The 23657-nt window shown below is 35.9% G+C and overlaps 9 non-coding genes across 9 annotated transcripts; all 9 read left to right on the top strand.

Moving 5' to 3' along the window:
* Positions 1 to 385: 385 nt before the first annotated feature.
* Positions 386 to 458, top strand: TRNAA-AGC (transfer RNA alanine (anticodon AGC)). The gene has a single exon. It is a non-coding gene; the product is annotated as a tRNA-Ala (tRNA).
* A 1538-nt stretch (positions 459 to 1996) lies between these two features.
* Positions 1997 to 2069, top strand: TRNAA-AGC (transfer RNA alanine (anticodon AGC)). Its single transcript has one exon. It is a non-coding gene; the product is annotated as a tRNA-Ala (tRNA).
* Positions 2070 to 3609: 1540 nt separating this feature from the next.
* Positions 3610 to 3682, top strand: TRNAA-AGC (transfer RNA alanine (anticodon AGC)). Its single transcript has one exon. It is a non-coding gene; the product is annotated as a tRNA-Ala (tRNA).
* Positions 3683 to 7007: 3325 nt separating this feature from the next.
* TRNAA-AGC (transfer RNA alanine (anticodon AGC)) lies at positions 7008 to 7080 on the top strand. The gene has a single exon. It is a non-coding gene; the product is annotated as a tRNA-Ala (tRNA).
* A 1539-nt stretch (positions 7081 to 8619) lies between these two features.
* TRNAA-AGC (transfer RNA alanine (anticodon AGC)) lies at positions 8620 to 8692 on the top strand. The gene has a single exon. It is a non-coding gene; the product is annotated as a tRNA-Ala (tRNA).
* Positions 8693 to 10233: 1541 nt separating this feature from the next.
* Positions 10234 to 10306, top strand: TRNAA-AGC (transfer RNA alanine (anticodon AGC)). Its single transcript has one exon. It is a non-coding gene; the product is annotated as a tRNA-Ala (tRNA).
* A 3325-nt stretch (positions 10307 to 13631) lies between these two features.
* Positions 13632 to 13704, top strand: TRNAA-AGC (transfer RNA alanine (anticodon AGC)). Its single transcript has one exon. It is a non-coding gene; the product is annotated as a tRNA-Ala (tRNA).
* Positions 13705 to 15243: 1539 nt separating this feature from the next.
* TRNAA-AGC (transfer RNA alanine (anticodon AGC)) lies at positions 15244 to 15316 on the top strand. The gene has a single exon. It is a non-coding gene; the product is annotated as a tRNA-Ala (tRNA).
* A 4937-nt stretch (positions 15317 to 20253) lies between these two features.
* On the top strand, positions 20254 to 20326 carry TRNAA-AGC (transfer RNA alanine (anticodon AGC)). The gene has a single exon. It is a non-coding gene; the product is annotated as a tRNA-Ala (tRNA).
* The last annotated feature ends 3331 nt before the right edge of the window (positions 20327 to 23657 follow it).

Raw genomic sequence — 23657 nt, 5'->3', positions numbered from 1 at the left:
ATGGCAATTTGTAGTACTCAAAATATGCGTGATAAATTTGTGGGTATACTTATGAATGTCAGAAATATAATGAGATAAAAGGGAATATGACAGGGAGTTGGGCATTAAAATTCCTATGAGAAGGAAAGTAAGACAATGTATCTCTGTTCACAATGGAAGTAAGTTGTGACAGTGCCACCAGATGTGGGACAGTTTCCTCAGCCCCACAAAGTCTCCAACACAATGGTGGTAAAGAAGGAAACATTTTATGAAATCATTAAGGTACTAAATACCAACGATAATCGGATTTCACTAAACTTGAGGCTAATGGATGTTTTTGAGATGTTATCTCTAAATGTAATCCAGTCCTCCTGGTGTAAGTGGTGTAAATGGTTTTAACATCTAAGGGGAATTAGCTCAAATGGTAGAGCGCTCGCTTAGCATGCGAGAGGTAGCGGGATCGATGCCCGCATTCTCCAGATAACATTTTGGAACCAAAATTTGCTGCAATATATCATGTGAAGAATAACATTCCTGACCAAAATACTTCACTGTTTTTATTTTCTTCTGATGCCCCAGAGGAATGCTGAGATACATATAGTTATCTTGAAAATTACATGAAACAATTTGGGGTTGATTCAAAGAGCTGATACACCACATTTCCTGTGAGTAACTGACTATAAGCCACACTTATGGTAGCTCCAAACTTGCAGCAATTTGTTGTAGCCCCATAATGCTGCATAAAAAAGTGATATCTGGTTGCAAAGGTCCAATTTGAACTGCTGTAACTGGTGTTACTATACTGTTGCAAGGTTAACTTACCCCCTTTGTAAATAATTGAATCAACTTCTCAGAATTAACCCAGTGGATCCCAGTATCTGATATATATTAATACATTTTTCTTATTCTTCTGGCTAAAAGTCACCGTGAATTTTTAGCTTATTCTCTATATCTTCTTAGGACTGATCACTTGTTTTCAATTTGTAAAGTTCTTTCTAGTATTATCTAACACTAGCTGGAAAGCCATGGATGTAGAGTTAGTAAAGTCATAGCTGTTAATTTCCATGTAAGTTTGTGTATTGAGGTAAAATGTAGACAAATGGCAGGTAAATTTTGTCAAATATAGAATCCTCCTGCCACAGAATAACAATTACTAAACACGTTCCTGGGTGGGCTTAAACCACCAAACTTTTGGTTAACAACTGAACGTGTTAAGCAATTGCGCCACAGAGACACGTGAACGTGCTTTCTAATGGATATTATCAGTAAGGGAAGATGAACCAGGAGAACTGAACTTAAACTGCTTAAAAGTTTCTAACTTGGATCATTTCTTACAAATGGACACTATAATATGAACTTGTGCAAAGTAAGAAATAACAGGATTATACCCTGTGAATTGAGAATTTTGTCAGGGTGTGAAAATATCTTAGTCATGATGGGGGCGAATCAATCCAGTTATAAAAGGGTTGAAATAGGTGGGATTTCAGTTAGTCCAAGGATACAAGAAAATGAGAACTTATTTGCAGTGTTATGAAAAATTCTAGTTATGTATTCACAATGATAGATGTGCCAAATTGTATTTATAATAAAGATAGAGAATGGTGAAACTGAGTTTTTTCAATATAAAGCTATATGGCATTTGGTAGCACTCAAAATATGCGTTATAAATTTGTGGGTATACTTAGGAATGTCAGAAATATAATGAGATAAAAGGGAATATGACAGGGAGTTGGGCATTAAAATTCCTATGAGAAGGAAAGTAAGACAATGTATCTCTGTTCAAAATGGAAGTAAGTTGGGACAGTGCCACCAGATGTGGGACAGTTTCCTCAGCCCTACAAAGTCTCCAACACAATGGTGATAAAGAAGGAAACATTTTATGAAATCATTAAGGTACTAAATACCAATGATAATGGGATTTCACTAAACTTGAGGCTAATGGATGTTTTTGAGATGTTATTTCTAAATGTAATCCAGTCCTCCTTTTGTAAGTGGTGTAAATGGTTTTAACATCTAAGGGGAATTAGCTCAAATGGTAGAGCGCTCGCTTAGCATGCGAGAGGTAGCGGGATCGATGCCCGCATTCTCCAGATAACATTTTGGAACCAAAATTTGCTGCAATATATCAAGTGAAGAATAACATTCCTGACGAAAATTCTTCACTGTTTATATTTTCTTCTGATGCCCCAGAGGAATGCTGAGTTACATATAGTTATCTTGAAAATTACATGGAAACAATTTGGGGTTGATTCAAAGAGCTGATACACCACATTTCCTGTGAGTAACTGACTATAAGCCAGACTTATGGTAGCTCCAAACTTGCAGCAATTTGTTGTAGCCCCATAATGCTGCATAAAAAAGTGATATCGGGTTGCTAGGGGTCCAATTTGAACTGCTGTAACTGGTGTTACTATACTGTTGCAAGGTTAACTTACCCCCTTTGTAAATAATTGAATCAACTTCTCAGAATTAACCCAGTGGATCCCAGTATCTGGTATATATTAATACATTTTTCTTATTCTTCAGGCTAAAAGTCACCGTGAATTTTTAGCTTATTCTCTATATCTTCTTAGGACTGATCACTTGTTTTCAATTTGTAAAGTTCTTTCTAGTATTATCTAACACTAGCTGGAAAGCCATGGATGTAGAGTTAGTAAAGTCATAGCTGTTAATTTCCATGTAAGTTTGTGTATTGAGGTAAAATGTAGACAAATGGCAGGTAAATTTTGTCAAATATAGAATCCTCCTGCCACAGAATAACAATTACTAAACACGTTCCTGGGTGGGCTTAAACCACCAAACTTTTGGTTAACAACTGAACGTGTTAAGCAATTGCGCCACAGAGACACGTGAACGTGCTTTCTAATGGATATTATCAGTAAGGGAAGATGAACCAGGAGAACTGAACTTAAACTGCTTAAAAGTTTCTAACTTGGATCATTTCTTACAAATGGACACTATAATATGAACTTGTGCAAAGTAAGAAATAACAGGATTATACCCTGTGAATTGAGAATTTTGTCAGGGTGTGAAAATATCTTAGTCATGATGGGGGCGAATCAATCCAGTTATAAAAGGGTTGAAATAGGTGGGATTTCAGTTAGTCCAAGGATCCAAGAAAATGAGAACTTATTTGCAGTGTTATGAAAAATTCTAGTTATGTATTCACAATGATAGATGTGCCAAATTGTATTTATAATAAAGATAGAGAATGGTGAAACTGAGTTTTTTCAATATAAAGCTATATGGCATTTGGTAGCACTCAAAATATGCGTTATAAATTTGTGGGTATACTTAGGAATGTCAGAAATATAATGAGATAAAAGGGAATATGACAGGGAGTTGGGCATTAAAATTCCTATGAGAAGGAAAGTAAGACAATGTATCTCTGTTCAAAATGGAAGTAAGTTGGGACAGTGCCACCAGATGTGGGACAGTTTCCTCAGCCCCACAAAGTCTCCAACACAATGGTGATAAAGAAGGAAACATTTTATGAAATCATTAAGGTACTAAATACCAATGATAATGGGATTTCACTAAACTTGAGGCTAATGGATGTTTTTGAGATGTTATTTCTAAATGTAATCCAGTCCTCCTTTTGTAAGTGGTGTAAATGGTTTTAACATCTAAGGGGAATTAGCTCAAATGGTAGAGCGCTCGCTTAGCATGCGAGAGGTAGCGGGATCGATGCCCGCATTCTCCAGATAACATTTTGGAACCAAAATTTGCTGCAATATATCAAGTGAAGAATAACATTCCTGACGAAAATTCTTCACTGTTTATATTTTCTTCTGATGCCCCAGAGGAATGCTGAGTTACATATAGTTATCTTGAAAATTACATGGAAACAATTTGGGGTTGATTCAAAGAGCTGATACACCACATTTCCTGTGAGTAACTGACTATAAGCCAGACTTATGGTAGCTCCAAACTTGCAGCAATTTGTTGTAGCCCCATAATGCTGCATAAAAAAGTGATATCGGGTTGCTAGGGGTCCAATTTGAACTGCTGTAACTGGTGTTACTATACTGTTGCAAGGTTAACTTACCCCCTTTGTAAATAATTGAATCAACTTCTCAGAATTAACCCAGTGGATCCCAGTATCTGGTATATATTAATACATTTTTCTTATTCTTCAGGCTAAAAGTCACCGTGAATTTTTAGCTTATTCTCTATATCTTCTTAGGACTGATCACTTGTTTTCAATTTGTAAAGTTCTTTCTAGTATTATCTAACACTAGCTGGAAAGCCATGGATGTAGAGTTAGTAAAGTCATAGCTGTTAATTTCCATGTAAGTTTGTGTATTGAGGTAAAATGTAGACAAATGGCTGGTAAATTTTGTCAAATATAGAATCCTCCTGCCACAGAATAACAATTACTAAACACGTTCCTGGGTGGGCTTGAACCACCGAACTTTGTAGAGTTAGTAAAGTAGAGTTAGTAAAGTCATAGCTGTTAATTTCCATGTAAGTTTGTGTATTGAGGTAAAATGTAGACAAATGGCTGGTAAATTTTGTCAAATATAGAATCCTCCTGCCACAGAATAACAATTACTAAACACTTTCCTGGGTGAGCTTGAACCACCGAACTTTTGGTTAACAACTGAACGCGCTAAGCAATTGCGCCACAAAGACACATGAGAGTGCTTTCTAATGGATATTATCAGTAAGGGAAGATGAACCAGCAGAACTGAACTTAAACTGCTTAAAAGTTTCTAACTTGGATCATTTCTTACAAATGGACACTATAATATGAACTTGTGCAAAGTAAGAAATAACAGGATTATACCCTGTGATTTGAGAATTTTGTCAGGGTGTGAAAATATCTTAGTCATGATGGGGGCGAATCAATCCAGTTATAAAAGGGTTGAAATAGGGGGATTTCAGTTAGTCCAAGGATCCAAGAATATGAGAACTTATTTGCAGTGTTATGAAAAATTCAAGTTATGTATTCACAATGATAGATGTGCCAAATTGTATTTATAATAAAGATAGAGAATGGTGGAACTGAGTTTTTTCAATATAAAGCTATATGGCATTTGGTAGCACTCAAAATATGCGTGATAAATTTGTGGGTATACTTAGGAATGTCAGAAATATAATGAGATAAAAGGGAATATGACAGGGAGTTGGGCATTAAAATTCCTATGAGAAGGAAAGTAAGACAATGTATCTCTGTTCACAATGGAAGTAAGTTATGACAGTGCCACCAGATGTGGGACAGTTTCCTCAGCCCCACAAAGTCTCCAACACAATGGTGGTAAAGAAGGAAACATTTTATGAAATCATTAAGGTACTAAATACCAACGATAATCGGATTTCACTAAACTTGAGGCTAATGGATGTTTTTGAGATGTTATCTCTAAATGTAATCCAGTCCTCCTGGTGTAAGTGGTGTAAATGGTTTTAACATCTAAGGGGAATTAGCTCAAATGGTAGAGCGCTCGCTTAGCATGCGAGAGGTAGCGGGATCGATGCCTGCATTCTCCAGATAAGATTTTGGAACCAAAATTTGCTGCAATATATCATGTGAAGAATAACATTCCTGACCAAAATTCTTCACTGTTTTTATTTTCTTCTGATGCCCCAGAGGAATGCTGAGATACATATAGTTATCTTGAAAATTACATGCAAACAATTTGGGGTTGATTCAAAGAGCTGATACACCACATTTCCTGTGAGTAACTGACTATAAGCCACACTTATGGTAGCTCCAAACTTGCAGCAATTTGTTGTAGCCCCATAATGCTGCATAAAAAAGTGATATCGGGTTGCAAGGGTCCAATTTGAACTGCTGTAACTGGTGTTACTATACTGTTGCAAGGTTAACTTACCCCCTTTGTAAATAATTGAATCAACTTCTCAGAATTAACCCAGTGGATCCCAGTATCTGGTATATATTAATACATTTTTCTTATTCTTCTGGCTAAAAGTCACCGTGAATTTTTAGCTTATTCTCTATCTCTTCTTAGGACTGATCACTTGTTTTCAATATGTAAAGTTCTTTCTAGTATTATCTAACACTAGCTGGAAAGCCATGGATGTAGAGTTAGTAAAGTCATAGCGGTTAATTTCCATGTAAGTTTGAGTATTGAGGTAAAATGAAGACAAATGGCTGGTAAATTTTGTCAAATATAGAATCCTCCTGCCACAGAATAACAAATACTAAACACATTCCTGGGTGGATTTGAACCACCAACTATTTAGTTAACAGAAAAACGCGCTAACCAATTGCACCACAGAGACACGTGAAAGTGCTTACTAATGGATAGTATCAGTAAGGGAAGATGAACCAGCAGAACTGAACTTAAACTGCTTAAAAGTTTCTAACTTGGATCATTTCTTACAAATGGACACTATAATATGAACTTGTGCAAAGTAAGAAATAACAGGATTATACCCTGTGAATTGAGAATTTTGTCAGGGTGTGAAAATATCTTAGTCATGATGGGGGCGAATCAATCCAGTTATGAAAGGGTTGAAATAGGGGGATTTCAGTTAGTCCAAGGATCCAAGAATATGAGAACTTATTTGCAGTGTTATGAAAAATTCTAGTTATGTATTCACAATGATAGATGTGCCAAATTGTATTTATAATAAAGATAGAGAATGGTGGAACTGAGTTTTTTCAATATAAAGCTATATGGCATTTGGTAGCACTCAAAATATGCGTTATAAATTTGTGGGTATACTTAGGAATGTCAGAAATATAATGAGATAAAAGGGAATATGACAGGGAGTTGGTCATTAAAATTTCTATGAGAAGGAAAGTAAGACAATGTATCTCTGTTCACAATGGAAGTAAGTTGGGACAGTGCCACCAGATGTGGGACAGTTTCCTCAGCCCCACAAAGTCTCCAACACAATGGTGGTAAAGAAGGAAACATTTTATGAAATCATTAAGGTACTAAATACCAACGATAATCGGATTTCACTAAACTTGAGGCTAATGGATGTTTTTGAGATGTTATCTCTAAATGTAATCCAGTCCTCCTGGTGTAAGTGGTGTAAATGGTTTTAACATCTAAGGGGAATTAGCTCAAATGGTAGAGCGCTCGCTTAGCATGCGAGAGGTAGCGGGATCGAAGCCCGCATTCTCCAGATAACATTTTGGAACCAAAATTTGCTGCAATATATCATGTGAAGAATAACATTCCTGACCAAAATACTTCACTGTTTTTATTTTCTTCTGATGCCCCAGAGGAATGCTGAGATACATATAGTTATCTTGAAAATTACATGCAAACAATTTGGGGTTGATTCAAAGAGCTGATACACCACATTTCCTATGAGTAACTGACTATAAGCCACACTTATGGTAGCTCCAAACTTGCAGCAATTTGTTGTAGCCCCATAATGCTGCATAAAAAAGTGATATCTGGTTGCAAGGGTCCAATTTGAACTGCTGTAACTGGTGTTACTATACTGTTGCAAGGTTAACTTACCCCCTTTGTAAATAATTGAATCAACTTCTCAGAATTAACCCAGTGGATCCCAGTATCTGATATATATTAATACATTTTTCTTATTCTTCTGGCTAAAAGTCACCGTGAATTTTTAGCTTATTCTCTATATCTTCTTAGGACTGATCACTTGTTTTCAATTTGTAAAGTTCTTTCTAGTATTATCTAACACTAGCTGGAAAGCCATGGATGTAGAGTTAGTAAAGTCATAGCTGTTAATTTCCATGTAAGTTTGTGTATTGAGGTAAAATGTAGACAAATGCCTGGTAAATTTTGTCAAATATAGAATCCTCCTGCCACAGAATAACAAATACTAAACACGTTCCTGGGTGAGCTTGAACCACTGAACTTTTGGTTAACAACTGAACGCGTTAAACAATTGCGCCACAAAGACACATGAAAGTGCTTCTTAATGGATATTATCATTAAGGGAAGATGAACAAGCAGAACTGAACTTAAACTGCTTAAAAGTTTCTAACTTGGATCATTTCTTACAAATGGACACTATAATATGAACTTGTGCAAAGTAAGAAATAACAGGATTATACCCTGTGAATTGAGAATTTTGTCAGGGTGTGAAAATATCTTAGTCATGATGGGGGTGAATCAATCCAGTTATAAAAGGGTTGAAATAGGTGGGATTTCAGTTAGTCCTAGGATCCAAGAAAATGAGAACTTATTTGCAGTGTTATGAAAAATTCTAGTTATGTATTCACAATGATAGATGTGCCAAATTGTATTTATAATAAAGATAGAGAATGGTGAAACTGAGTTTTTTCAATATAAAGCTATATGGCATTTGGTAGCACTCAAAATATGCGTTATAAATTTGTGGGTATACTTAGGAATGTCAGAAATATAATGAGATAAAAGGGAATATGACAGGGAGTTGGGCATTAAAATTCCTATGAGAAGGAAAGTAAGACAATGTATCTCTGTTCAAAATGGAAGTAAGTTGGGACAGTGCCACCAGATGTGGGACAGTTTCCTCAGCCCTACAAAGTCTCCAACACAATGGTGATAAAGAAGGAAACATTTTATGAAATCATTAAGGTACTAAATACCAATGATAATGGGATTTCACTAAACTTGAGGCTAATGGATGTTTTTGAGATGTTATTTCTAAATGTAATCCAGTCCTCCTTTTGTAAGTGGTGTAAATGGTTTTAACATCTAAGGGGAATTAGCTCAAATGGTAGAGCGCTCGCTTAGCATGCGAGAGGTAGCGGGATCGATGCCCGCATTCTCCAGATAACATTTTGGAACCAAAATTTGCTGCAATATATCAAGTGAAGAATAACATTCCTGACGAAAATTCTTCACTGTTTATATTTTCTTCTGATGCCCCAGAGGAATGCTGAGTTACATATAGTTATCTTGAAAATTACATGGAAACAATTTGGGGTTGATTCAAAGAGCTGATACACCACATTTCCTGTGAGTAACTGACTATAAGCCAGACTTATGGTAGCTCCAAACTTGCAGCAATTTGTTGTAGCCCCATAATGCTGCATAAAAAAGTGATATCGGGTTGCTAGGGGTCCAATTTGAACTGCTGTAACTGGTGTTACTATACTGTTGCAAGGTTAACTTACCCCCTTTGTAAATAATTGAATCAACTTCTCAGAATTAACCCAGTGGATCCCAGTATCTGGTATATATTAATACATTTTTCTTATTCTTCAGGCTAAAAGTCACCGTGAATTTTTAGCTTATTCTCTATATCTTCTTAGGACTGATCACTTGTTTTCAATTTGTAAAGTTCTTTCTAGTATTATCTAACACTAGCTGGAAAGCCATGGATGTAGAGTTAGTAAAGTCATAGCTGTTAATTTCCATGTAAGTTTGTGTATTGAGGTAAAATGTAGACAAATGGCAGGTAAATTTTGTCAAATATAGAATCCTCCTGCCACAGAATAAACAATTACTAAACACGTTCCTGGGTGGGCTTAAACCACCAAACTTTTGGTTAACAACTGAACGTGTTAAGCAATTGCGCCACAGAGACACGTGAACGTGCTTTCTAATGGATATTATCAGTAAGGGAAGATGAACCAGGAGAACTGAACTTAAACTGCTTAAAAGTTTCTAACTTGGATCATTTCTTACAAATGGACACTATAATATGAACTTGTGCAAAGTAAGAAATAACAGGATTATACCCTGTGAATTGAGAATTTTGTCAGGGTGTGAAAATATCTTAGTCATGATGGGGGCGAATCAATCCAGTTATAAAAGGGTTGAAATAGGTGGGATTTCAGTTAGTCCAAGGATCCAAGAAAATGAGAACTTATTTGCAGTGTTATGAAAAATTCTAGTTATGTATTCACAATGATAGATGTGCCAAATTGTATTTATAATAAAGATAGAGAATGGTGAAACTGAGTTTTTTCAATATAAAGCTATATGGCATTTGGTAGCACTCAAAATATGCGTTATAAATTTGTGGGTATACTTAGGAATGTCAGAAATATAATGAGATAAAAGGGAATATGACAGGGAGTTGGGCATTAAAATTCCTATGAGAAGGAAAGTAAGACAATGTATCTCTGTTCAAAATGGAAGTAAGTTGGGACAGTGCCACCAGATGTGGGACAGTTTCCTCAGCCCCACAAAGTCTCCAACACAATGGTGATAAAGAAGGAAACATTTTATGAAATCATTAAGGTACTAAATACCAATGATAATGGGATTTCACTAAACTTGAGGCTAATGGATGTTTTTGAGATGTTATTTCTAAATGTAATCCAGTCCTCCTTTTGTAAGTGGTGTAAATGGTTTTAACATCTAAGGGGAATTAGCTCAAATGGTAGAGCGCTCGCTTAGCATGCGAGAGGTAGCGGGATCGATGCCCGCATTCTCCAGATAACATTTTGGAACCAAAATTTGCTGCAATATATCAAGTGAAGAATAACATTCCTGACGAAAATTCTTCACTGTTTATATTTTCTTCTGATGCCCCAGAGGAATGCTGAGTTACATATAGTTATCTTGAAAATTACATGGAAACAATTTGGGGTTGATTCAAAGAGCTGATACACCACATTTCCTGTGAGTAACTGACTATAAGCCAGACTTATGGTAGCTCCAAACTTGCAGCAATTTGTTGTAGCCCCATAATGCTGCATAAAAAAGTGATATCGGGTTGCTAGGGGTCCAATTTGAACTGCTGTAACTGGTGTTACTATACTGTTGCAAGGTTAACTTACCCCCTTTGTAAATAATTGAATCAACTTCTCAGAATTAACCCAGTGGATCCCAGTATCTGGTATATATTAATACATTTTTCTTATTCTTCAGGCTAAAAGTCACCGTGAATTTTTAGCTTATTCTCTATATCTTCTTAGGACTGATCACTTGTTTTCAATTTGTAAAGTTCTTTCTAGTATTATCTAACACTAGCTGGAAAGCCATGGATGTAGACTTAGTAAAGTCATAGCTGTTAATTTCCATGTAAGTTTGTGTATTGAGGTAAAATGTAGACAAATGGCTGGTAAATTTTGTCAAATATAGAATCCTCCTGCCACAGAATAACAATTACTAAACACGTTCCTGGGTGGGCTTGAACCACCGAACTTTGTAGAGTTAGTAAAGTAGAGTTAGTAAAGTCATAGCTGTTAATTTCCATGTAAGTTTGTGTATTGAGGTAAAATGTAGACAAATGGCTGGTAAATTTTGTCAAATATAGAATCCTCCTGCCACAGAATAACAATTACTAAACACTTTCCTGGGTGAGCTTGAACCACCGAACTTTTGGTTAACAACTGAACGCGCTAAGCAATTGCGCCACAAAGACACATGAGAGTGCTTTCTAATGGATATTATCAGTAAGGGAAGATGAACCAGCAGAACTGAACTTAAACTGCTTAAAAGTTTCTAACTTGGATCATTTCTTACAAATGGACACTATAATATGAACTTGTGCAAAGTAAGAAATAACAGGATTATACCCTGTGATTTGAGAATTTTGTCAGGGTGTGAAAATATCTTAGTCATGATGGGGGCGAATCAATCCAGTTATAAAAGGGTTGAAATAGGGGGATTTCAGTTAGTCCAAGGATCCAAGAATATGAGAACTTATTTGCAGTGTTATGAAAAATTCAAGTTATGTATTCACAATGATAGATGTGCCAAATTGTATTTATAATAAAGATAGAGAATGGTGGAACTGAGTTTTTTCAATATAAAGCTATATGGCATTTGGTAGCACTCAAAATATGAGTTATAAATTTGTGGGTATACTTAGGAATGTCAGAAATATAATGAGATAAAAGGGAATATGACAGGGAGTTGGGCATTAAAATTCCTATGAGAAGGAAAGTAAGACAATGTATCTCTGTTCACAATGGAAGTAAGTTATGACAGTGCCACCAGATGTGGGACAGTTTCCTCAGCCCCACAAAGTCTCCAACACAATGGTGGTAAAGAAGGAAACATTTTATGAAATCATTAAGGTACTAAATACCAACGATAATCGGATTTCACTAAACTTGAGGCTAATGGATGTTTTTGAGATGTTATCTCTAAATGTAATCCAGTCCTCCTGGTGTAAGTGGTGTAAATGGTTTTAACATCTAAGGGGAATTAGCTCAAATGGTAGAGCGCTCGCTTAGCATGCGAGAGGTAGCGGGATCGATGCCTGCATTCTCCAGATAAGATTTTGGAACCAAAATTTGCTGCAATATATCATGTGAAGAATAACATTCCTGACCAAAATTCTTCACTGTTTTTATTTTCTTCTGATGCCCCAGAGGAATGCTGAGATACATATAGTTATCTTGAAAATTACATGCAAACAATTTGGGGTTGATTCAAAGAGCTGATACACCACATTTCCTGTGAGTAACTGACTATAAGCCACACTTATGGTAGCTCCAAACTTGCAGCAATTTGTTGTAGCCCCATAATGCTGCATAAAAAAGTGATATCGGGTTGCAAGGGTCCAATTTGAACTGCTGTAACTGGTGTTACTATACTGTTGCAAGGTTAACTTACCCCCTTTGTAAATAATTGAATCAACTTCTCAGAATTAACCCAGTGGATCCCAGTATCTGGTATATATTAATACATTTTTCTTATTCTTCTGGCTAAAAGTCACCGTGAATTTTTAGCTTATTCTCTATCTCTTCTTAGGACTGATCACTTGTTTTCAATATGTAAAGTTCTTTCTAGTATTATCTAACACTAGCTGGAAAGCCATGGATGTAGAGTTAGTAAAGTCATAGCGGTTAATTTCCATGTAAGTTTGAGTATTGAGGTAAAATGAAGACAAATGGCTGGTAAATTTTGTCAAATATAGAATCCTCCTGCCACAGAATAACAAATACTAAACACATTCCTGGGTGGATTTGAACCACCAACTATTTAGTTAACAGAAAAACGCGCTAACCAATTGCACCACAGAGACACGTGAAAGTGCTTACTAATGGATAGTATCAGTAAGGGAAGATGAACCAGCAGAACTGAACTTAAACTGCTTAAAAGTTTCTAACTTGGATCATTTCTTACAAATGGACACTATAATATGAACTTGTGCAAAGTAAGAAATAACAGGATTATACCCTGTGAATTGAGAATTTTGTCAGGGTGTGAAAATATCTTAGTCATGATGGGGGCGAATCAATCCAGTTATGAAAGGGTTGAAATAGGGGGATTTCAGTTAGTCCAAGGATCCAAGAATATGAGAACTTATTTGCAGTGTTATGAAAAATTCTAGTTATGTATTCACAATGATAGATGTGCCAAATTGTATTTATAATAAAGATAGAGAATGGTGGAACTGAGTTTTTTCAATATAAAGCTATATGGCATTTGGTAGCACTCAAAATATGCGTTATAAATTTGTGGGTATACTTAGGAATGTCAGAAATATAATGAGATAAAAGGGAATATGACAGGGAGTTGGTCATTAAAATTTCTATGAGAAGGAAAGTAAGACAATGTATCTCTGTTCACAATGGAAGTAAGTTGGGACAGTGCCACCAGATGTGGGACAGTTTCCTCAGCCCCACAAAGTCTCCAACACAATGGTGGTAAAGAAGGAAACATTTTATGAAATCATTAAGGTACTAAATACCAACGATAATCGGATTTCACTAAACTTGAGGCTAATGGATGTTTTTGAGATGTTATCTCTAAATGTAATCCAGTCCTCCTGGTGTAAGTGGTGTAAATGGTTTTAACATCTAAGGGGAATTAGCTCAAATGGTAGAGCGCTCGCTTAGCATGCGAGAGGTAGCGGGATCGAAGCCCGCATTCTCCAGATAACATTTTGGAACCAAAATTTGCTGCAATATATCATGTGAAGAATAACATTCCTGACCAAAATACTTCACTGTTTTTATTTTCTTCTGATGCCCCAGAGGAATGCTGAGATACATATAGTTATCTTGAAAATTACATGCAAACAATTTGGGGTTGATTCAAAGAGCTGATACACCACATTTCCTGTGAGTAACTGACTATAAGCCACACTTATGGTAGCTCCAAACTTGCAGCAATTTGTTGTAGCCCCATAATGCTGCATAAAAAAGTGATATCTGGTTGCAAGGGTCCAATTTGAACTGCTGTAACTGGTGTTACTATACTGTTGCAAGGTTAACTTACCCCCTTTGTAAATAATTGAATCAACTTCTCAGAATTAACCCAGTGGATCCCAGTATCTGATATATATTAATACATTTTTCTTATTCTTCTGGCTAAAAGTCACCGTGAATTTTTAGCTTATTCTCTATATCTTCTTAGGACTGATCACTTGTTTTCAATTTGTAAAGTTCTTTCTAGTATTATCTAACACTAGCTGGAAAGCCATGGATGTAGAGTTAGTAAAGTCATAGCTGTTAATTTCCATGTAAGTTTGTGTATTGAGGTAAAATGTAGACAAATGCCTGGTAAATTTTGTCAAATATAGAATCCTCCTGCCACAGAATAACAAATACTAAACACGTTCCTGGGTGAGCTTGAACCACTGAACTTTTGGTTAACAACTGAACGCGTTAAACAATTGCGCCACAAAGACACATGAAAGTGCTTCTTAATGGATATTATCATTAAGGGAAGATGAACAAGCAGAACTGAACTTAAACTGCTTAAAAGTTTCTAACTTGGATCATTTCTTACAAATGGACACTATAATATGAACTTGTGCAAAGTAAGAAATAACAGGATTATACCCTGTGAATTGAGAATTTTGTCAGGGTGTGAAAATATCTTAGTCATGATGGGGGTGAATCAATCCAGTTATAAAAGGGTTGAAATAGGTGGGATTTCAGTTAGTCCAAGGATCCAAGAAAATGAGAACTTATTTGCAGTGTTATGAAAAATTCTAGTTATGTATTCACAATGATAGATGTGCCAAATTGTATTTATAATAAAGATAGAGAATGGTGAAACTGAGTTTTTTCAATATAAAGCTATATGGCATTTGGTAGCACTCAAAATATGCGTTATAAATTTGTGGGTATACTTAGGAATGTCAGAAATATAATGAGATAAAAGGGAATATGACAGGGAGTTGGGCATTAAAATTCCTATGAGAAGGAAAGTAAGACAATGTATCTCTGTTCAAAATGGAAGTAAGTTGGGACAGTGCCACCAGATGTGGGACAGTTTCCTCAGCCCCACAAAGTCTCCAACACAATGGTGATAAAGAAGGAAACATTTTATGAAATCATTAAGGTACTAAATACCAATGATAATGGGATTTCACTAAACTTGAGGCTAATGGATGTTTTTGAGATGTTATTTCTAAATGTAATCCAGTCCTCCTGGTGTAAGTGGTGTAAATGGTTTTAACATCTAAGGGGAATTAGCTCAAATGGTAGAGCGCTCGCTTAGCATGCGAGAGGTAGCGGGATCGATGCCCGCATTCTCCAGATAACATTTTGGAACCAAAATTTGCTGCAATATATCAAGTGAAGAATAACATTCCTGACGAAAATTCTTCACTGTTTATATTTTCTTCTGATGCCCCAGAGGAATGCTGAGTTACATATAGTTATCTTGAAAATTACATGGAAACAATTTGGGGTTGATTCAAAGAGCTGATACACCACATTTCCTGTGAGTAACTGACTATAAGCCACACTTATGGTAGCTCCAAACTTGCAGCAATTTGTTGTAGCCCCATAATGCTGCATAAAAAAGTGATATCGGGTTGCTAGGGGTCCAATTTGAACTGCTGTAACTGGTGTTACTATACTGTTGCAAGGTTAACTTACCCCCTTTGTAAATAATTGAATCAACTTCTCAGAATTAACCCAGTGGATCCCAGTATCTGGTATATATTAATACATTTTTCTTATTCTTCAGGCTAAAAGTCACCGTGAATTTTTAGCTTATTCTCTATATCTTCTTAGGACTGATCACTTGTTTTCAATTTGTAAAGTTCTTTCTAGTATTATCTAACACTAGCTGGAAAGCCATGGATGTAGAGTTAGTAAAGTCATAGCTGTTAATTTCCATGTAAGTTTGTGTATTGAGGTAAAATGTAGACAAATGGCTGGTAAATTTTGTCAAATATAGAATCCTCCTGCCACAGAATAACAATTACTAAACACGTTCCTGGGTGGGCTTGAACCACCGAACTTTGTAGAGTTAGTAAAGTAGAGTTAGTAAAGTCATAGCTGTTAATTTCCATGTAAGTTTGTGTATTGAGGTAAAATGTAGACAAATGGCTGGTAAATTTTGTCAAATATAGAATCCTCCTGCCACAGAACAACAATTACTAAACACGTTCCTGGGTGAGCTTGAACCACCGAACTTTTGATTAACAACTGAACGCGCTAAGCAATTGCGCCACAAAGACACATGAGAGTGCTTTCTAATGGATATTATCAGTAAGGGAAGATGAACCAGCAGAACTGAACTTAAACTGCTTAAAAGTTTCTAACTTGGATCATTTCTTACAAATGGACACTATAATATGAACTTGTGCAAAGTAAGAAATAACAGGATTATACCCTGTGATTTGAGAATTTTGTCAGGGTGTGAAAATATCTTAGTCATGATGGGGGCGAATCAATCCAGTTATAAAAAGGTTGAAATAGGGGGATTTCAGTTAGTCCAAGGATCCAAGAATATGAGAACTTATTTGCAGTGTTATGAAAAATTCAAGTTATGTATTCACAATGATAGATGTGCCAAATTGTATTTATAATAAAGATAGAGAATGGTGGAACTGAGTTTTTTCAATATAAAGCTATATGGCATTTGGTAGCACTCAAAATATGCGTGATAAATTTGTGGGTATACTTAGGAATGTCAGAAATATAATGAGATAAAAGGGAATATGACAGGGAGTTGGGCATTAAAATTCCTATGAGAAGGAAAGTAAGACAATGTATCTCTGTTCACAATGGAAGTAAGTTATGACAGTGCCACCAGATGTGGGACAGTTTCCTCAGCCCCACAAAGTCTCCAACACAATGGTGGTAAAGAAGGAAACATTTTATGAAATCATTAAGGTACTAAATACCAACGATAATCGGATTTCACTAAACTTGAGGCTAATGGATATTTTTGAGATGTTATCTCTAAATGTAATCCAGTCCTCCTGGTGTAAGTGGTGTAAATGGTTTTAACATCTAAGGGGAATTAGCTCAAATGGTAGAGCGCTCGCTTAGCATGCGAGAGGTAGCGGGATCGATGCCTGCATTCTCCAGATAAGATTTTGGAACCAAAATTTGCTGCAATATATCATGTGAAGAATAACATTCCTGACCAAAATTCTTCACTGTTTTTATTTTCTTCTAATGCCCCAGAGGAATGCTGAGATACATATAGTTATCTTGAAAATTACATGCAAACAATTTGGGGTTGATTCAAAGAGCTGATACACCACATTTCCTGTGAGTAACTGACTATAAGCCACACTTATGGTAGCTCCAAACTTGCAGCAATTTGTTGTTACCCCATAATGCTGCATAAAAAAGTGATATCGGGTTGCAAGGGTCCAATTTGAACTGCTGTAACTGGTGTTACTATACTGTTGCAAGGTTAACTTACCCCCTTTGTAAATAATTGAATCAACTTCTCAGAATTAACCCAGTGGATCCCAGTATCTGGTATATGTTAATACATTTTTCTTATTCTTCTGGCTAAAAGTCACCGTGAATTTTTAGCTTATTCTCTATCTCTTCTTAGGACTGATCACTTGTTTTCAATATGTAAAGTTCTTTCTAGTATTATCTAACACTAGCTGGAAAGCCATGGATGTAGAGTTAGTAAAGTCATAGCGGTTAATTTCCATGTAAGTTTGAGTATTGAGGTAAAATGAAGACAAATGGCTGGTAAATTTTGTCAAATATAGAATCCTCCTGCCACAGAATAACAAATACTAAACACATTCCTGGGTGGATTTGAACCACCAACTATTTAGTTAACAGAAAAACGCGCTAACCAATTGCACCACAGAGACACGTGAAAGTGCTTACTAATGGATAGTATCAGTAAGGGAAGATGAACCAGCAGAACTGAACTTAAACTGCTTAAAAGTTTCTAACTTGGATCATTTCTTACAAATGGACACTATAATATGAACTTGTGCAAAGTAAGAAATAACAGGATTATACCCTGTGAATTGAGAATTTTGTCAGGGTGTGAAAATATCTTAGTCATGATGGGGGCGAATCAATCCAGTTATGAAAGGGTTGAAATAGGGGGATTTCAGTTAGTCCAAGGATCCAAGAATTTGAGAACTTATTTGCAGTGTTATGAAAAATTCTAGTTATGTATTCACAATGATAGATGTGCCAAATTGTATTTATAATAAAGATAGAGAATGGTGGAACTGAGTTTTTTCAATATAAAGCTATATGGCATTTGGTAGCACTCAAAATATGCGTTATAAATTTGTGGGTATACTTAGGAATGTCAGAAATATAATGAGATAAAAGGGAATATGACAGGGAGTTGGGCATTAAAATTTCTATGAGAAGGAAAGTAAGACAATGTATCTCTGTTCACAATGGAAGTAAGTTGGGACAGTGCCACCAGATGTGGGACAGTTTCCTCAGCCCCACAAAGTCTCCAACACAATGGTGATAAAGAAGGAAACATTTTATGAAATCATTAAGGTACTAAATACCAATGATAATGGGATTTCACTAAACTTGAGGCTAATGGATGTTTTTGAGATGTTATCTCTAAATGTTATCCAGTCCTCCTGGTGTAAGTGGTGTAAATGGTTTTAATATCAAAGGGGAATTAGCTCAAATGGTAGAGCTCTCGCTTAGCATGCGAGAGGTAGCGTGATCGATGCCCGCATTCTCCAGATAACATTTTGGAACCAAAATTTGCTGCAATATATCAAGTGAAGAATAACATTCCTGACCAAAATTCTTCACTGTTTTTATTTTCTTCTGATGCCCCAGAGGAATGCTGAGTTACATATAGTTATCTTGAAAATTACATGGAAACAATTTGGGGTTGATTCAAAGAGCTGATACACCACATTTCCTGTGAGTAACTGACTAAAAGCCACACTTATGGTAGCTCCAAACTTGCAGCAATTTGTTGAAGCCCCATAATGCTGCATAAAAAAGTGATATCGGGTTGCTAGGGGTCCAATTTCAACTCATGTAACTGGTGTTACTATACTGTTGCAAGGTTAACTTACCCCCTTTGTACATAATTGAATCAACTTCTCAGAATTAACCCAGTGGATCCCAGTATCTGGTATATGTTAATACATTTTTCTTATTCTTCAGGCTAAAAGTCACTATGAATTTTTAGCTTATTCTCTATATCTTCTTAGGACTGATCACTTGTTTTCAATTTGTAAAGTTCTTTCTAGTATTATCTAACACTAGCTGGAAAGCCATGGAAGTAGAGTTAGTAAAGTCATAGCTGTTAATTTCCATGTAAGTTTGTGTATTGAGGTAAAATGTAGACAAATGGCTGGTAAATTTTGTCAAATATAGAATCCTCCTGCCACAGAATAACAAATACTAAACACGTTACTGGGGGAGCTTGAACCACTGAACTTTTGGTTAACAACTGAACGCGTTAAACAATTGCGCCACAAAGACACATGAAAGTGCTTCCCAATGGATATTATCATTAAGGGAAGATGAACCAGCAGAACTGAACTTACACTGCTTAAAAGTTTCTAACTTGGATCATTTCTTACAAATGGACACTATAATATGAACTTGTGCAAAGTAAGAAATAACAGGATTATACCCTGTGAATTGAGAATTTTGTCAGGGTGTGAAAATATCTTAGTCATGATGGGGGTGAATCAATCCAGTTATAAAAGGGTTGAAATAGGGGGATTTCAGTTAGTCCAAGGATCCAAGAAAATGAGAACTTATTTGCAGTGTTATGAAAAATTCTAGTTATGTATTCACAATGATAGATGTGCCAAATTGTATTTATAATAAAGATAGAGAATGGTGAACCTGAGTTTTTTCAATATAAAGCTATATGGCATTTGGTAGCACTCAAAATATGCGTTATAAATTTGTGGGTATACTTAGGAATGTCAGAAATATAATGAGATAAAAGGGAATATGACAGGGAGTTGGGCATTAAAATTCCTATGAGAAGGAAAGTAAGACAATGTATCTCTGTTCAAAATGGAAGTAAGTTGGGACAGTGCCACCAGATGTGGGACAGTTTCCTCAGCCCCACAAAGTCTCCAACACAATGGTGATAAAGAAGGAAACATTTTATGAAATCATTAAGGTACTAAATACCAATGATAATGGGATTTCACTAAACTTGAGGCTAATGGATGTTTTTGAGATGTTATTTCTAAATGTAATCCAGTCCTCCTGGTGTAAGTGGTGTAAATGGTTTTAACATCTAAGGGGAATTAGCTCAAATGGTAGAGCGCTCGCTTAGCATGCGAGAGGTAGCGGGATCGATGCCCGCATTCTCCAGATAACATTTTGGAACCAAAATTTGCTGCAATATATCATGTGAAGAATAACATTCCTGACCAAAATACTTCACTGTTTTTATTTTCTTCTGATGCCCCAGAGGAATGCTGAGATACATATAGTTATCTTGAAAATTACATGCAAACAATTTGGGGTTGATTCAAAGAGCTGATACACCACATTTCCTGTGAGTAACTGACTATAAGCCACACTTATGGTAGCTCCAAACTTGCAGCAATTTGATGTAGCCCCATAATGCTGCATAAAAAAGTGATATCTGGTTGCAAGGGTCCAATTTGAACTGCTGTAACTGGTGTTACTATACTGTTGCAAGGTTAACTTACCCCCTTTGTAAATAATTGAATCAACTTCTCAGAATTAACCCAGTGGATCCCAGTATCTGATATATATTAATACATTTTTCTTATTCTTCTGGCTAAAAGTCACCGTGAATTTTTAGCTTATTCTCTATATCTTCTTAGGACTGATCACTTGTTTTCAATTTGTAAAGTTCTTTCTAGTATTATCTAACACTAGCTGGAAAGCCATGGATGTAGAGTTAGTAAAGTCATAGCTGTTAATTTCCATGTAAGTTTGTGTATTGAGGTAAAATGTAGACAAATGGCTGGTAAATTTTGTCAAATATAGAATCCTCCTGCCACAGAATAACAATTACTAAACACGTTCCTGGGTGGGCTTGAACCACCGAACTTTGTAGAGTTAGTAAAGTAGAGTTAGTAAAGTCATAGCTGTTAATTTCCATGTAAGTTTGTGTATTGAGGTAAAATGTAGACAAATGGCTGGTAAATTTTGTCAAATATAGAATCCTCCTGCCACAGAATAACAATTACTAAACACATTCCTGGGTGAGCTTGAACCACCGAACTTTTGGTTAACAACTGAACGCGCTAAGCAATTGCGCCACAAAGACACATGAGAGTGCTTTCTAATGGATATTATCAGTAAGGGAAGATGAACCAGCAGAACTGAACTTAAACTGCTTAAAAGTTTCTAACTTGGATCATTTCTTACAAATGGACACTATAATATGAACTTGTGCAAAGTAAGAAATAACAGGATTATACCCTGTGATTTGAGAATTTTGTCAGGGTGTGAAAATATCTTAGTCATGATGGGGGCGAATCAATCCAGTTATAAAAAGGTTGAAATAGGGGGATTTCAGTTAGTCCAAGGATCCAAGAATATGAGAACTTATTTGCAGTGTTATGAAAAATTCAAGTTATGTATTCACAATGATAGATGTGCCAAATTGTATTTATAATAAAGATAGAGAATGGTGGAACTGAGTTTTTTCAATATAAAGCTATATGGCATTTGGTAGCACTCAAAATATGCGTGATAAATTTGTGGGTATACTTAGGAATGTCAGAAATATAATGAGATAAAAGGGAATATGACAGGGAGTTGGGCATTAAAATTCCTATGAGAAGGAAAGTAAGACAATGTATCTCTGTTCACAATGGAAGTAAGTTATGACAGTGCCACCAGATGTGGGACAGTTTCCTCAGCCCCACAAAGTCTCCAACACAATGGTGGTAAAGAAGGAAACATTTTATGAAATCATTAAGTACTAAATACCAACGATAATCGGATTTCACTAAACTTGAGGCTAATGGATGTTTTTGAGATGTTATCTCTAAATGTAATCCAGTCCTCCTGGTGTAAGTGGTGTAAATGGTTTTAACATCTAAGGGGAATTAGCTCAAATGGTAGAGCGCTCGCATAGCATGCGAGAGGTAGCGGGATCGATTCCTGCATTCTCCAGATAAGATTTTGGAACCAAAATTTGCTGCAATATATCATGTGAAGAATAACATTCCTGACCAAAATTCTTCACTGTTTTTATTTTCTTCTGATGCCCCAGAGGAATGCTGAGATACATATAGTTATCTTGAAAATTACATGCAAACAATTTGGGGTTGATTCAAAGAGCTGATACACCACATTTCCTGTGAGTAACTGACTATAAGCCACACTTATGCTAGCTCCAATCTTGCAGCAATTTGTTGTAGCCCCATAATGCTGCATAAAAAAGTGATATCGGGTTGCAAGGGTCCAATTTGAACTGCTGTAACTGGTGTTACTATACTGTTGCAAGGTTAACTTACCCCCTTTGTAAATAATTGAATCAACTTCTCAGAATTAACCCAGTGGATCCCAGTATCTGGTATATGTTAATACATTTTTCTTATTCTTCTGGCTAAAAGTCACCGTGAATTTTTAGCTTATTCTCTATCTCTTCTTAGGACTGATCACTTGTTTTCAATATGTAAAGTTCTTTCTAGTATTATCTAACACTAGCTGGAAAGCCATGGATGTAGAGTTAGTAAAGTCATAGCGGTTAATTTCCATGTAAGTTTGAGTATTGAGGTAAAATGAAGACAAATGGCTGGAAAATTTTGTCAAATATAGAATCCTCCTGCCACAGAATAACAAATACTAAACACATTCCTGGGTGGATTTGAACCACCAACTATTTAGTTAACAGAAAAACGCGCTAACCAATTGCACCACAGAGACACGTGAAAGTGCTTACTAATGGATAGTATCAGTAAGGGAAGATGAACCAGCAGAACTGAACTTAAACTGCTTAAAAGTTTCTAACTTGGATCATTTCTTACAAATGGACACTATAATATGAACTTGTGCAAAGTAAGAAATAACAGGATTATACCCTGTGAATTGAGAATTTTGTCAGGGTGTGAAAATATCTTAGTCATGATGGGGGCGAATCAATCCAGTTATGAAAGGGTTGAAATAGGGGGATTTCAGTTAGTCCAAGGATCCAAGAATATGAGAACTTATTTGCAGTGTTATGAAAAATTCTAGTTATGTATTCACAATGATAGATGTGCCAAATTGTATTTATAATAAAGATAGAGAATGGTGGAACTGAGTTTTTTCAATATAAAGCTATATGGCATTTGGTAGCACTCAAAATATGCGTTATAAATTTGTGGGTATACTTAGGAATGTCAGAAATATAATGAGATAAAAGGGAATATGACAGGGAGTTGGGCATTAAAATTTCTATGAGAAGGAAAGTAAGACAATGTATCTCTGTTCACAATGGAAGTAAGTTGGGACAGTGCCACCAGATGTGGGACAGTTTCCTCAGCCCCACAAAGTCTCCAACACAATGGTGATAAAGAAGGAAACATTTTATGAAATCATTAAGGTACTAAATACCAATGATAATGGGATTTCACTAAACTTGAGGCTAATGGATGTTTTTGAGATGTTATCTCTAAATGTAATCCAGTCCTCCTGGTGTAAGTCGTGTAAATGGTTTTAATATCAAAGGGGAATT

The sequence above is a fragment of the Taudactylus pleione genome, unplaced genomic scaffold (genome assembly GCF_031769625.1).
Source record: "Taudactylus pleione unplaced genomic scaffold, aTauple2 ptg000174l, whole genome shotgun sequence".
In the NCBI taxonomy this organism is placed as follows: domain Eukaryota; kingdom Metazoa; phylum Chordata; class Amphibia; order Anura; family Myobatrachidae; genus Taudactylus; species Taudactylus pleione.
Note: the sequence above shows the minus strand (reverse complement) of the source record. Positions and strands in the feature narration are given on the sequence as shown.